The sequence below is a fragment of the Salvia miltiorrhiza genome, chromosome 7 (genome assembly GCF_028751815.1).
Source record: "Salvia miltiorrhiza cultivar Shanhuang (shh) chromosome 7, IMPLAD_Smil_shh, whole genome shotgun sequence".
In the NCBI taxonomy this organism is placed as follows: domain Eukaryota; kingdom Viridiplantae; phylum Streptophyta; class Magnoliopsida; order Lamiales; family Lamiaceae; genus Salvia; species Salvia miltiorrhiza.
In genome coordinates, this window is record NC_080393.1 from 5,841,736 (window position 1) to 5,856,617 (window position 14,882).

The 14,882-nt window shown below is 34.7% G+C and overlaps 1 long non-coding RNA gene across 1 annotated transcript; it reads right to left on the reverse strand.

Moving 5' to 3' along the window:
• Positions 1 to 4,251: 4,251 nt before the first annotated feature.
• On the reverse strand, positions 4,252 to 6,569 carry LOC130991996 (uncharacterized). Its single transcript, XR_009091223.1, has 5 exons — positions 6,393 to 6,569; positions 6,255 to 6,298; positions 5,021 to 5,081; positions 4,627 to 4,906; positions 4,252 to 4,485 (listed from the first exon to the last, which is right to left on the reverse strand). It is a non-coding gene; the product is annotated as an uncharacterized LOC130991996 (long non-coding RNA).
• Positions 6,570 to 14,882: the final 8,313 nt, after the last annotated feature.

Here is a 14,882-nt window from a genome sequence, read left to right on the forward strand (position 1 = left end):
AGTCAAAGAATTATAAGTAATGCTGTTACGAATTTCAGAGTATTGTTTCAAGCAAAAATATAAGTAATGCTTTGAAGAAATAGAATGATGAATCCAGAATTATTTGCTTCCGTTAATTTTACACGTTTGATGATAAAGACTCTGTGTTTTACGTTTCAGAAAATATTATGATTTAGGTTAGAATGATTTTAATAGGTGTAAGACGTGTGTTAAATAAAAATTTGATATAAAGATTTGATATATGGAAATAAAGATTTGATATATTAAACAAATCCACTAATTCAAAATTAAATTGAGCAATTACATACTTAACCTTTTTTCCAATTAGGCGTGAATATGTATAGATTAGATTAGGCAAATCTCAAGCCATTAGATCAAACAATATTTAATGGACAAGATTTATCCATATTTTATACACTTAAAAGTGTTTTTATTATAGCCCTCCCCTATATACATATATTAATTATATTTAATTAAGTTTCTATATATATATATAATTATATTTAAGTTTTTTTATAAATTATTGCTTTATTTAATGGAGCTAGGTGCGGCGCGACTAGGACGTAACTTTTTATTGAACTATTGCTTTATTTATTGCATGCCACCGCATATGTTCAGCGGTTGCAGGAGATGCAAACAATCTCTGCAATCGGGGCGTCAAGGGAAAATAGTGCATCTGTTTGGCGGGCACTTGTTTCTTTCGGCGACTCCCAGATGCACGCAAGCTGTCCTTATATCGTGATTGGTCACAAAACATACAACTATGTAGCTCACTAGTTTCCCCCCAATACAACATGTAGGGCTGGGAATCGGGTCGGGATCGGGTACCCTATCCGAAAAAATCGGGTACCCGGTCCTGATTAAGGTGGAAAACCGATACCCGGTCCCGAACCCGAAAAAAAATCGGGTACCCTAATGCCCGACTCGGGTACCCGAGTCAGGTATTCGGGTACCCTAAATTACCCGGTCAAAATTGCATGTGTTCAGGTCAAACTGTGAAAATCGGGTATTTCGGGTATTAGGGTACCCGATTTTCCTTAATCGGGTATTAGGGTACCCTAATACCCGAAAATACCCGATTTTTTAAAAAAAAATTCAAAAATGTAACCCCTAATTAAATAATTTAATATATATTTAATAAAAAATTGGGTATTTCGGGGTATACCCGATACTCGATTTTTCCCCACCCTAAATACCCGATCCCGAACCCGGTCCCTAATTTTTCGGGTATAGGGTACCCGATACCCGATTTTTTCGGGTCGGGTAATCGGGTACCCTATACCCGAACCCTATTTTCCCACCCCTAACAACATGCAGTTATTAACACAGCAATCGATCTTCTCTACTGGCAAAACCCAAACCACGTAGATTTCTTTTCGTACTATAGAAGTCTTCTGGACAATTGTTACCCTCTGGTAAAACAGCTTTCATCATCGAAGACATCTGATTGTAAGTCCTCTCTGACATGTGGCTTTCAGTCTTTATGCTCATGAATTGAGTCATCCAGCTTAATTGTGTGTACGTGTCACATCCTGCGTACAATGGAGTATCTGCTGCATCCAACATGTTATAAATCTGTTGAGCGTCATTATTGGGCGGCTGCTCCAGATTTGGAGGATCTTGATAATTACTAGGTCCAGCATGGTCATGCACCATCCTTTCGTAGTTATTGTATAATCCATCATCCTCATTCATTATAGCATGTTCTATCGGCATATACAGCGGTGCTTCCCCGTGAGAAACCCAAACTTTGTAATTCAGGACAAATCCACGCCTACTAACATGTTTTCTGACCGTAGGTACATCTAAATACGCTTGATTCTTGCACTTCTTACACGGGCACCTAATGTTACCTTGTCCATCTGTGTATGCCGTTTGATTTCTCGCCCACTCAAGGAAAAACTCAAGCCCCGTTTCAAATGCAGTACGATCATTGTATCTCGCGTACATCCACATTCGATTATCACTCATTCTTGCAAATTCTAATTGAAAAAAACAAATAAAATATAATAAATTACTTGAAATCTAACAAAATTTCGACAGCATAACCCCACTATCCTAACTACCAAGTGCTCGACTCTACCAGCAACTATAGTGACCATAGTGGTCCTAATTTACTAAGCCTATACTAGGTCTACCCGGCCCCCCAATGTCGAAGCAATAATACAATACAAATAAAAGCAATAAAAATCAGGGTAATTAAATTAAAAACAATCATTTGTTGGGAGAAGATCCTTAAGAAATAATCAATTTCTATCCCAAAGGGAGAAGATCCTTAAGAAATTGATTAAATCTATCCCACAATATATATAATAACATAACATTTCATAAACACATAGCACCTAACATTTAATTTAACAAAATTATCCAACATATATAAATTATTCTAACAAACAACTTAAACTAATTGATTAAAATTAATATCATTTAAAATTAATCATGCTTCATAATTTAAAATTAAACTAACAACATATACTAATTGATTAATATAATTTAAAATTAATCATGCTTCAATTAATATAATTTAAAATTATTCATGCTTCATATAATTTATTTATAAACAAAGCCAATTATAAATTAATTATTAACTATATATAAAAAATAAATCTATTTAATTAACATATAAATACATAAATAAATTCATAAATAATTAAATAAATAATTAAATAAGAGAAGCGTATGGTGGTGGTTTCCGGCGGGTGTCGTGAAGAAAGCGGCGAAACGAAATCGTCGAACTAAAATAAAGAATATAAGTCAAAATTAAAAAATTATATATATATATATATAATTAAAATGAGATCTAGAGAGAGAGAGAGAGAGAGAAAGAGAGTTACCTGGGCGGCTGGGCACGACGGCGGTCGGCGGCGGCGGGGGGTCGGCGGCGGTGGTTGGCTGGTGGAAGCAGCAGGCAACAGCAGGGGCGAAGCGGCGGGGGGTGGGGGGAGTTTTGTTCTGCGCAAAAGTGAAAAAAGAAGGATACGGGTGCCCTATAATTAGACATTACCGACGGCAATTGCCGCCGCTAATTAGCGGCGGCATAATCGCCGTCGGTAATAGAGTTAAATTAATGTTTTATTGTAAATTCAAAACTTACCGGCGGCGTCGCCGTCGCTAATTACCGGCGGTGAGTTTGCCGTCGGTAAGTGGCCGGTATTTTCGAAAGTTCGGGTGGAATGCCGCCGCCGTGCCGCCGTTAATTACCGACGGCAAAGTAGCCGCCGGTAATTTTCGTCGGTAAATACACGTTTTTTTGTAGTGAGTAGTGGATCCACTAATAACAATATTGGTAAATAAAGGGTAATATCGAAGAGTAAAATTAGTGGGGTACATAATACAAAGGAAAATATATAATGAATATATTTTTTTTATGGACGGACCAAAATGGCAAAATGAGTTTTATTTTGGTGGGCAGATGGAGTAAATTTTTTGTTGGTCCCAATATGAGTATGTTCTGGTGTATGGGGGGAATAGTAAGCAGTGTAATTGTAGCAACAAATAGTAATCAGAGTATCGTATCCACGAGCACTGATAAATGAAATCACTCTAAATAATCCTAAAAAGAACTCTAACAATATTCAGGCAAAACACCAAGATGATGAACAATTAAAATTAAATTCAATAATGTAAAATATAAAAAATAAAAATCATGTAAATAAATCAAATATAGAAGACTCTGACCCTAGGGAATGTACTATTGTTAATCAAACACATGCATTCAACCTATTGATTCAATTACCAATTTAATCTAGCCCTGATGAAAAATCACAACACTATTCATAATCTTCTCTAACGAACAACTATGAAAGTAGATTAATAAACCCCTTATCGCATTCAAGACTCAAAGGAAAAAATTAACTCCAAATAGCATACAAATAATAGCTTCCTATAGCCCACCTATCACATTCAAGACTCAAGACAAAACTATATCATGCATTCCTGAATCGGCTGAACAGTTATCACATTCAAGACTCAAGCTGAACAGCTAGACATGTAAATTATTGATCAGAATTCACAAGAAATCAAGCACCAGAAATCATGAATCACAAGTTGGAGGGCAAATTGATATCAATAAATCAAATAACACATATTTAATCAACTATGTACAACCCTAGGTTCAGATAAAAGAATTAGCCAAACATCAGAAAATAAAGCAAAAGCATAATAAAGAAGAAAACAATAATGTGACAGTCCAGACTTGGGGGAAAATAAAATAGGATAAATAAAAGGGCTTATTATATTGATGGATATTGATGACATAAAACGAGTTCAATATATGAAGAATCCCCGAGGATTTAAATAGGTTTAGTTTCACAACTCTGATACTCTAACATTCAAACGAAGCAGCGGGCTAGAAATAAAGAGTCTGAGCTCAACATAATTAGACTAGATGTTATTCAAGAATATAGCTAGATTAGCTAAAGAGTATATAGTCGTTGGAATATGAAACACTCCCCAGCTCAGCACCATGCGCACCAGCCGCCTAACCTAAAAAACATTTGAAATAATTTGGGCTGAGTACTAATGTACTCAGTGGGCACAAGTTTTCGAAATATTTTATGGAATGATAAGGCAGTTTATCCAATATCACAATCATGACTTAGAAGGTTTTAAAAACGGAAATCTCACTTCTAAGCATGACAAAATATTTTCTTGTTGAGGGCGCCCATGTGCATTCGATTGTTACTCGCTTTCTTCCCCACGTCCATTTGATCTCGGGACGCACCCAGTCAGATCCGAAAATCTTCACTGTGCTTCGGATAACCTTCTGGCAAGCACCCATCCTTATAACGTTCTAAATCTGTTGGTGCACGATGGCGATCAACCCATCGAGTCACTAACCTTGTGTACACAATCCTCCTTTGACGTGTTAGGCCAAATGAGAATCTCGATCGATATTAAAACGAGCCTTAAACAATTACAGAACGCACATAAAAACATTTATATTGGATAAACAGATAATTTTCATGAAATATCAGAGCTTATGTAACTCAAGATACATTGTATGTAAAATAAAGCCCACCTCGAAAGTGCAGATTCAAGCTCAACTCGTGTGAAGCGTCACTGTTATTGGTTATTCGGACCTACAAGAAAAAATCCTTAAGTAGGTTCCGAGGTCTCATTCTAATTTCTAAGGAATGGGGAAAATTCCTAGCTATTGATACACTTTGCCCGAATATATATAATTATAGAGGAAAAGATTATGGGTAAATTTAGGTAATTATTGGGAAGGATTAAGAGTACAAAATAGTTTATAATTAATGGAAGAAAATTTAAGAATATAAGAACTCCAAAGATGTATAAATAATTGATGATTCAGTGGGATTAATAATGATATAAATAAATATGTATATATATATATACAATAGTATAATACAATAGCCGTTAATAATTAAACTTAAGTTAAACCTTAAAGTAGATAGAAATAAAAAAATAAAAGAAATGCAAACGAGCTCTTTCTCTCCTCTCACCCTCTCAACTCAAGCTTCTCTCTCTCCCTCTTTCACATTTTCTCAGCCTCTGTCTCTCTCGCGCTGCTCTTTCCAGAGCTGCTCTTCTCAGCTCTGCTCTTCCCAGCGCTGCCCTTCCCAGAGCTGATCTTCTCAGCTCTGCTCTTCCCAGCGCTGGTCTTCCCAAAGCTGCTCTTCTCAGCTATGCTTTTCCCAGCGCTGCTCTTCCTCTGCATGTGGTGGTCAGCCGCCTTGGTGACGATTTCACCGCAGCAGCGCTGCTGTCCCTCCCTTCTCTTTCGCGGCCGGTCGAGCAGCGTCGTGCTGCCGCCGCGTCCTCTCCGTTCTCTTTTTTCTCACGCGAATCTGGCAGCAGCCGACCCAAAAGGGGGCCGCCGCGCCGCCGCCATCTCATCTCCGGCAGGCTTAGGCAATCCACCAAAAGAAAGGAACGGGAATCCCCTCCTCAGACTCTCATCCCCCAGACCCACCCCAACACGGCAGAAAGAATGAAACTTTGCATATGAAGGGAAGGATTTATTCTTGATAAAGAAAATTAAACCTTTGGGAAAGAAGCCATAGTTTTAGAGTTAGGAAATGTTGAGTCTCTTGGTTCGTACAGGTTTTTATGAGATTTGTTCTCCCTCTTTCTTTGTGCAGGGATGCAAGATTGTTTCACTGTGTCCTTGTCTATGTTCTTGTGCAGGGATTCTAGTCCAGTGTATGTACGGTCTAATATATGTATGAATAGAGAGATATTTCTACTATCAATTTGCTTAGGAAAGAAAATAAAGAGATGGAACGAACCTTACAGATTTGTTTGGTGTGATTGTACTTTTGTTGTTGTTTTGCTGTAACAAGAATGAAGGAAATATATATATATTTAATGGAAGAGACAAACAAAAGTTGGTGGATTTGTAACAGAGGAGAATAGAATAATACTACCTTGATGTGAAAGGATTCTGGCCTTGGGTTCCTGCAGATTGAAGCAAAAGAGTGGGAGCGTTCTAGTGGGTCAGGTTGGATATTTAACAGGAGAAGAGTGAAGGTATCAGAAAAGTTGGGTTCTCGGGAGGGGAGAGATTTTGGCAGATTTGGGAGAAAAGGATTTCTCGGTAGATGTAAAAATGCTGGCAATAGGAAAAGAAATATGATTTTGTCGCTGCAGTAGCTGCCTTGGGCTCTAGAAAAAGAAAAAAAAAACTCAAGTCCACAATTGTTTGGGCTTAAGGACCCAAATAAATTAATCCATAACTATTTAATTATATCCTTATATTTGGGCCTAATAATAATAATTACAAGCTAGATGATGGGTAAATGAATAAATTAAAAAGAGTAAAATTTGAAATAATATCTCCCATATAATCCGATAATGGACTAAAATTATATCGATCGAAGATAAAAAATTGGGAGTATATTTATATCAATTTCCTTGATATAGTATAATTATTAATTATTGGGCGTGTTCTGGTCTTCTATAATTCCTATTAAAAAGTCCGGATATCACAAATAATAAGAACTGAATTATATAAAACTCGGAATGAATGTTGAATGACAGTTGGAATCTTGCAGGAAAACAAAGTTAAATCTATGAAAAACAATAAAATTCTAAGTCTAAAAGAAAGAAAATCTGAAAAGAGGTGAAGAGATCTCTAATAGGTCAAGCAAATGATCTATATAAAGGCATAGGGGAAAAAATACAGCTAGAACTCGAAAAAACACTGAAAAACGCATAAAAATAAAGTTTTCTGGACGCGCGGCGGGCTCGGCGGCGACCGCCACGCTCCAGGCCAAAAAACAGCATTTTCCGACGACCTTCTCGGAGATCGCCGCCGTCGCCGAGTTTTCGGTGACCTTGCCGGAGGTCGTCGCTTGGAACGCCGGCCATCACAAAATATTTGCTCTTCAGGCAGCGGTCGCCGCGTTGATCACCGTTGGGTCGCCGTGACTTCGCTGTTGCGCGTGAATTTCTTGTTTCGATCATAACTCTCTTGTCCGAACTTCGATATGCGATCCGTTTGCGCTACCGAAATCGTATCAAGACGAACTACAACTTCTATTTTAGACCATTTTTTCAAATTCAGACTCAATATTCCTATAAATTCCATCAAAGTTCGAGCACGTATCATATTTCACACGATAGAGCAATATAAGCACAAAACAACTATCCAACACTCAATTTCCTATAAAATTGACATTATATGAACACTAGAAACCATGGAAACATGAGTGTTATCACCCATCAACTGTGACGAAACATAAAGTCATGGTTATTGATCAAGGAAAGCACCTCACGTATCGTAGACGTATCAATGACCGGTTGGACATAGTACTGGAAGTGAATATCCCGCGAGGTATGTCTGCTGACTAGATGCAGAGCCGGGGACCTTGGGATAGAAGGTTGGTGAGGGGCATACTTGAAGAGATCGGGTATGTATACTATCTAAGGAAGAGTGAAGCACGGCTTTGTGACGGGGTGCATGACCTTCGAACTAGGTGACTACAAGGGACTCAACCATCCCAAGTGTGGAGTATAACCTCTTGAAACGCCCCAATGTCTTTGGGCCACGCATTGAGTTTATACGAAGCATGGACGAATCCTTAGTATGCCTATTATTGAATGCAAATATCAACAATGATCATGACCTAACTCAAATCTTACACCGTCTTATATTTGATATTCGTTAAGTTTATTTGTGCAAATAAACAAGTTGAGATCATGATAACTCAATTTGTACACTGAGAACAAAGTGTTCCTCACTCTTCGTGGGATTCGATCCTAACTTACCGCTAAGACTAACCAGTCCGATTGCGGGTATAAGAGTGTGTACTGTCCGTCTAGGGCATACACAAGTATTTTAATCGTACCATACGGCAGGTGCATGTCACTATCTATAAAATAAGAAAAATGAAGAAATTAAAATTTATAAATAATATTACAATAGTAAATTTTTGTTTTTCTTTGTATATTATATAATAAATTTAAAAAAAAAGAAATTAAAATTTTTAAATAATATTTCAATAGTGAAATTTTCAGTGGTTTTCTATTTAATTTGTTTGTTGGGAACTTAATGAAATATCCCAGCTCTAGTTTTGATGGTACCAAAACTCTTAGATTTTCTTTAAATAGACTAGAATTTTTCGAACTCAAGTTTTAGAGTTCATGTTTTCTAGTTAGACTGCTGTCCTGAAGACTGAAGACCGGTGAACTGAAGCCCTCTCAACTGAAGATAGCAAGAGAAAATACCAAGTCAAAATACTGATGTATTGACTTGACGAGGATCTCACTGAAGAATCAGTTATGACTGATTAACTAATGTTGACCACGTGGATTTAGCGGACTGATACTCAAGTCAAGTATCAGTTGACATTCTTCCTCGAACTGAATGTTTTAAGTTAAACGGAAGCCACGTACACTCAAGTACAGCTACATTAAATGCAGAGATCTTGAAGTTCGTCCTTTCCTGCAGATAATTCCTTTTTGGTGCAAACTTTTCAAAGGCGCCTTGCTCCCGTACCTGAGATGCCGTTCTTCATCAATTTAGGAACCTCAAAGATTGAAGCCTCAGCCAAATTCAAATTTCTCTCACAACGGTCGAATTCTTGAAGACCATCTTGCCAACGGATCTATTCAAGACTTCGCCTATAAATAGAGCTCGAGGAACACCATAATCTTCACCGATTCAAACGCACAAGTTGAACCTCTGCCAAAATTGCAACTCAGCCTTTCACTGCCTTCAAAGTTTGAATCGAAGAAGAAAATACTCAAAGCCAAAATCAGTTTACTGATTACTTACATTCTCTTAGTTTCTTAGGCACATTCTTTGTAATATGCAAAGCCTAAGTTCCCAATTACAGAGAGCCTATTCTCTATAATCTAGTTGGTAATTCGAACTCCTTTTCAATTGAGCGAAAAGAGAGTTTGAGAGAGTTCGAGACAGTGGTCTGAACTCAAGAGTTCTTAGCCCCCACACGCAAGACGAAGTGTAGTCTTTGCATTTGCGAGTTAAGAACGAGAAGTCCAATCCAGTGTATTGGCACTAAAACTTTGTTTCAGTTGAAGGTTTGTTGTGCACCCGCAAGCACAAGCCCAGAGTGATTGTCAATGTGTTTAACTGACCGTGGACGTAGGAACTTGTTCTGAACCACGTAAAAATTCTTTGTTGTTTATCGCTTTCAATTTTACTATTCTTATCTGTGCACAAACGTTTTCTTAACTGAAACTGATTAATTGCAAAATGAAACTTTATTTGACAACATGTTAATCACAAAAGCTATTTTCTAAGTTTAATTTTCCGCTGCTAGTGTTATTAGTCTAACTGATAAATTTTCGGATAATCAGTAAGATTCATAACACTCATCTGTTTACAAAATCTAAACTGAAGCCTTACGTGGTTATCAGTTAAAGCTTGGCGCTTAACTGAAATCAAAATACTGAAGTTATTTCAGTATCAGTCTACAATCCCTTTTTAACTGAAGTTTTCTTAAACTGCTCACTTCAGTCAAACTCCTTCAGTATCAGTCGATACTCCTTCAGTTATTTACAAAAGATTTTGAAAAATAGCCTACAGGTGTATTCTCCCCCCCCCCCCTCATACACTTGTTCAGTGACCCTCCGGGATCCAACATTGTTGTCAACAATTTTTATTTTTATTTATTTTGAAGTGTATTCAAAGTTTTGTTACTTTTGTATTTGATTGTGAATTTAATATTTTTATCTATATAGCTTTTTATAATTTTTAATTTTATCTATATATTTTTATAAATTACATATTAGTCCATAAAACTTTTAAATTTTATTTAACATATGTCATTTATATCATTGTTACAGTTATCATATTTGGACCCTAGCTATAATAGATAAAATTAGCTATGCTAGATAAGAGATAAAGTTAATAAAAGTATATGAATAATGCATAATATTCAATAACTCATATCTTTTTAGAGGAATAGCAATCTATGTAATATGAAAATTTTGAACACTTAATTGGATTAAGTAACCTAAAATTTAAAAGTCCAAACTATTATCAAATCAACATCCAATATTTTAAAAAAATAATTAAATTTAACAAAATAGGTCCTCCTTAATTTTATAATTTTGGCATTTTTAAAATAAAATTAATAGCTCACACTTCATATTACAAGTTTGGGCTCTTAAAAGTTCAAACTATATTACATCGCTCATTTTTTTCACTCTCTCATTTATCATTCTAATGTTTATGATCGTAACTCTCCTCTGGATATCACTGCTGCCAATGGCCAGATCGAGGTGGGAATTTTGAAAGTGTCTTACTTTATTTTGCTCAATTTTAGTTTTAGTTGTTTTTTTTTCCTTCCCTTTTGGGTTCTTGGTGTTTGTTTTGTGAATTTGGATTCTTGATTTGTGGGTTTTAGATTCTCTCATTGCTTCTCGACCTATCCGTGATAGTTCAAACAATCACACAATAGGTCCGCTTCTTCATCTCCCTTTTGTGTGTGGAGAGATCGATTTTTTGATAGTTCATTTTGATGAAAAATATTTGATCTTGACTGTTGATTATTTGTAGAATTGTGTGATTGTTTGATCTTGACCATTCATTAATTGAAAATTGTATGTAGACTCCATTGATGTTGGTTGCAATGCATGGCAAGATCTCTTGTGTTGAGAAGCTAATTTAGTCTGGTGCCAATGTATGTATTCCTCACAAATGTCTCTTTATTTACAGTATCAATCAAAACAGGCATCTTTGCTCATACCTAATTTTGATTCTATCTTGTTAGAATTTGATGTTTGATATGCTTAGTGGAAGAACTCGCTTGCACTACTTGGCTTACAGCTTACTACGGCCATTTCGATTGCCTTGAAGCCATTTATCATTTGTCAATTTTTTGTTTTGTATTTTTCAACTGATGATTTGAGAAATCATAATTTTGTTGGTTTATGCACATGTGATTATGATCTATGATGCATTTATATTGGCTAGATATGTTTTCATGGGGATTTTTTGTGATAGAATATGTTACCACAAGAAAAGTACAAAAGTATTGGCTAGATGTGTTTTCGTGGAGATTTTTTGTTATGAAAATAATTTAAAAGAGTTGGGGACTGTATAAAAGTAGTGATTTAATCTAACTTAATTGAGGCTATGAATAATAGGATAAAATTGTAATTTTATAATTACTTTTTGTTATTATTTTATATGAGGGCTATAGTGAGTAAAATGGGGATGCGAATAGAATTATCCAAAATTTATACTCCCTCCGTCCCACTGTAAGTGAAACCTTTTTTGGGGCACGGTAATTAAGAAAGGTGTATTTTGTGTGTAGGTGAAAAAGTGAAAATGTGTTTAAAAGGAATAACTTTTACCCAAAAAGGGAAGAGTCTCACTTACAGTGGGACGCCCAAAATAGAAAGAGTCTCAGATACAGTGGGACAGAGGCAGTAATAAAAAAAATTAACTAAACTTAACAATCAAAAGCAAAAGTCAAAATAAATAAATATAACCATTGTAAAATGAAAAATAGTTCTACCCTACTATCTCTAATGTTTGAGCCGCATCTTTTCTTTTCGTCTATTTTTTTCTTCTTCACTCTTAATCATCATTAATTTAAAAAAGGGATTTTTGCAAATAAAATCACGAACAATTTTGAATTTGCAATTTTAACGCGACTTTTGAAGTGTGGCGAATTAAATCATAACCTTTTCAATTTTTGCAATTTCGTCCCCTCAATTTTTTCCGACCACCGGAGTGATGAGTTGGAGCTTATGTGGATTATTTTTTTCCACGTAATTAATTTCTGACTAAGATTAAAACAAAATCAAAACCTAATTCTTTTATTTTACTTCTTTTTCGTCTATTATAAAAATATATTTGATGTGTATCTTAAGTTAAAGATCATGACAAGATCTTCAATTTGATTTAAAATTCATTAAATATGAATTTGAAATAAATAATTTATTATAATTTAAAATTTTAAAGTGATTATTTTTCTCTCTCCTATCTCTTTTACAATACTAGTATTAGTACCCGTGCGATGCACGGTTTATGAATATATAAAATTTTGCATGTAGAAATAATTAATACATAAATGCATATTCTTTCGTTAGGGTGGTCAACTCGTGTGAGGCACAATCTACGAATATGTAAAAAGAAATACTATATATTAATTAAAGCAGAAAATATATATAACAAAACAACAAAATATCTTATACAAATTAATTGCATGAAGTTCCATATAAACAATATTATTGAGAATCGGAATTTTTGAGTTTCAAATATCATGATTAGTAACCATTAATGTATGAACATAAAATTGACTATAAATAATAAATATATTTATTAAGTACAAAGTTAAACTGGATCAACATTGGAACTTGAATGGTAATATTAGATCTGATGGCGTTAACGATAATTGATGTATTAAAATTCTATACCCAACATTAAGTCTGCTCAACAATATTTCATTGAGAACTTGCAGACCAATAATAATCCATTTGATTCCATTACAACGATATAAGTTTTTTAATAACATAACAGGAGTTTCAATTTTGTAAAATAATTGATGATTAGGTGTATCTGAAGACCTAATTTCATTTAAAAACTCAGCCAGATAAATTTCATCAAACAATGTGCTACTTTAATCAAATTTACATACACTATATGAACTTAAATAATTTTGAATATCATATTAATTTATTGAAATTGATAGTGTATTGATTCATCATATCAACGTAGCAGCAAGTATAGCTTTATCATGTAAGTAAGAACCATCATCAATATATAGTGGATAAGTGTTTGACACTATTTCAAATAACGAATCTCCAGAACAATTGAGCAAAATCTCTTGGTATTTTAATAACACATCATACAAAGCCAAAATCAAAGCTGACCTAACCTTATAAAATTTATTAAACACCATCAACTTCTAAAAAAATAAAACATGTAATTTTTAACATTTGAAAATTAAATAAACCACCAAAAATATATTTAAAAAATAGTTACACAAACTCTCTTGTTAAACCTCCCTCACCGTGTAGACCAGAGCTCCACTCGTCAATCCGCCGTCGTCCCGCCCCACTATGTTCCATATATAATGTTATACTATTATGTAAATGACATTTTTACTAACTACAAACGATATTTTTATAAATGACACCAAATTATACTCCCTCCGTCCGCCAAAAGTATTCCATTTTGACCGGGCACGGAGTTTAATAAAATGTGTGACGATGTTGATGTAGTGGAGAAAGGGTCCCACCACTTTATGAGATGTGTGGTTGAGATTGAATTTGGGGTGGGTTTTTTGTAAATAAAGAGTGTTTGTAAGGATAAAATATAAAGGTGGATGGTGGGACCATGGCTTAAAAAGGAAAGTGAAATACTTTTTGCGGACGCCAAATATAGTAATTGTGGAATACTTTTGGCGGACGGAGAGAGTGCTTTATAAAATGTGTTATTTGCTATTATAAAAAGTATAGTTTGTATTTAAGAAAAGTAGTAATTTTTGTCTAAAAGAAAAAAAAAGTATCGTTTTGCATTATGCTTTAAATATATGGTGCCATCTTTTATTGATAAAAATATAATTTGTTGTTGATGAAAGCATTATTTTTTGTTAGTTTAGGTGTGATTTATATTATATAAATGAATTGGACGGAGCGGGGCAAGGCAACGGCGGGTCAAATCAAGGTGACGCCCCAAGCCACAGTTCGCATGGTGATAGAGACTTGACAGGAGTTATGCTCTAAGGCTGCATTCTCTTTGATTGTAAATTTATCATGGTAAAATGAGGGATAAACAAAATTTCACCCTTTAAATTCTTCCTTTCTTTTTCCTCATTTCTACAAAATAGAATTTGACCATTACTTATTCCTTCTTTTCACTACAAATGAGGGATAATATTATCCTTCCATTTTTGATATGATAATATTATCTCTCATTTGTAGTGAAAATGAAGAATACATAAGAGTTAAATTCTATTTTGTAGGAAATGAGAGAAAAGAAAAGAAGAATTTAAAGGGTAAAATTTTGTTTATCCCTCATTTTTCATGATAAATTTACAATCATAGAGAACGCAGCCTAATAGTTATACACAATAAATACAAAACTCTTTATTTTTAGAAGAAAATCATATTTTTCTGCAGCGACACCCACCATATTATTTTTTTTTGAAAGGACACCCACCACATTATTAAACACCCTAAATTTTCTATACTCATCTCTCATGTTTCTCAAAATATTTAGAACCATGAATTATTTTTTTCATTAAATTATTTAGTTAACTCATGAATTGTTTGTTTATTTCTAAAATTGGAATCCAATCCTTTTTAACTACTCCCTCCGTCCGCCAAGATTATGGCAAATTGCTTGGGCACGACATTTAATAAAATTGATGATGATTTTGATGTAGTGGAGGAAGGGTCCCACCACTTTATGAGATGTGTGGTTGAGATTGAAT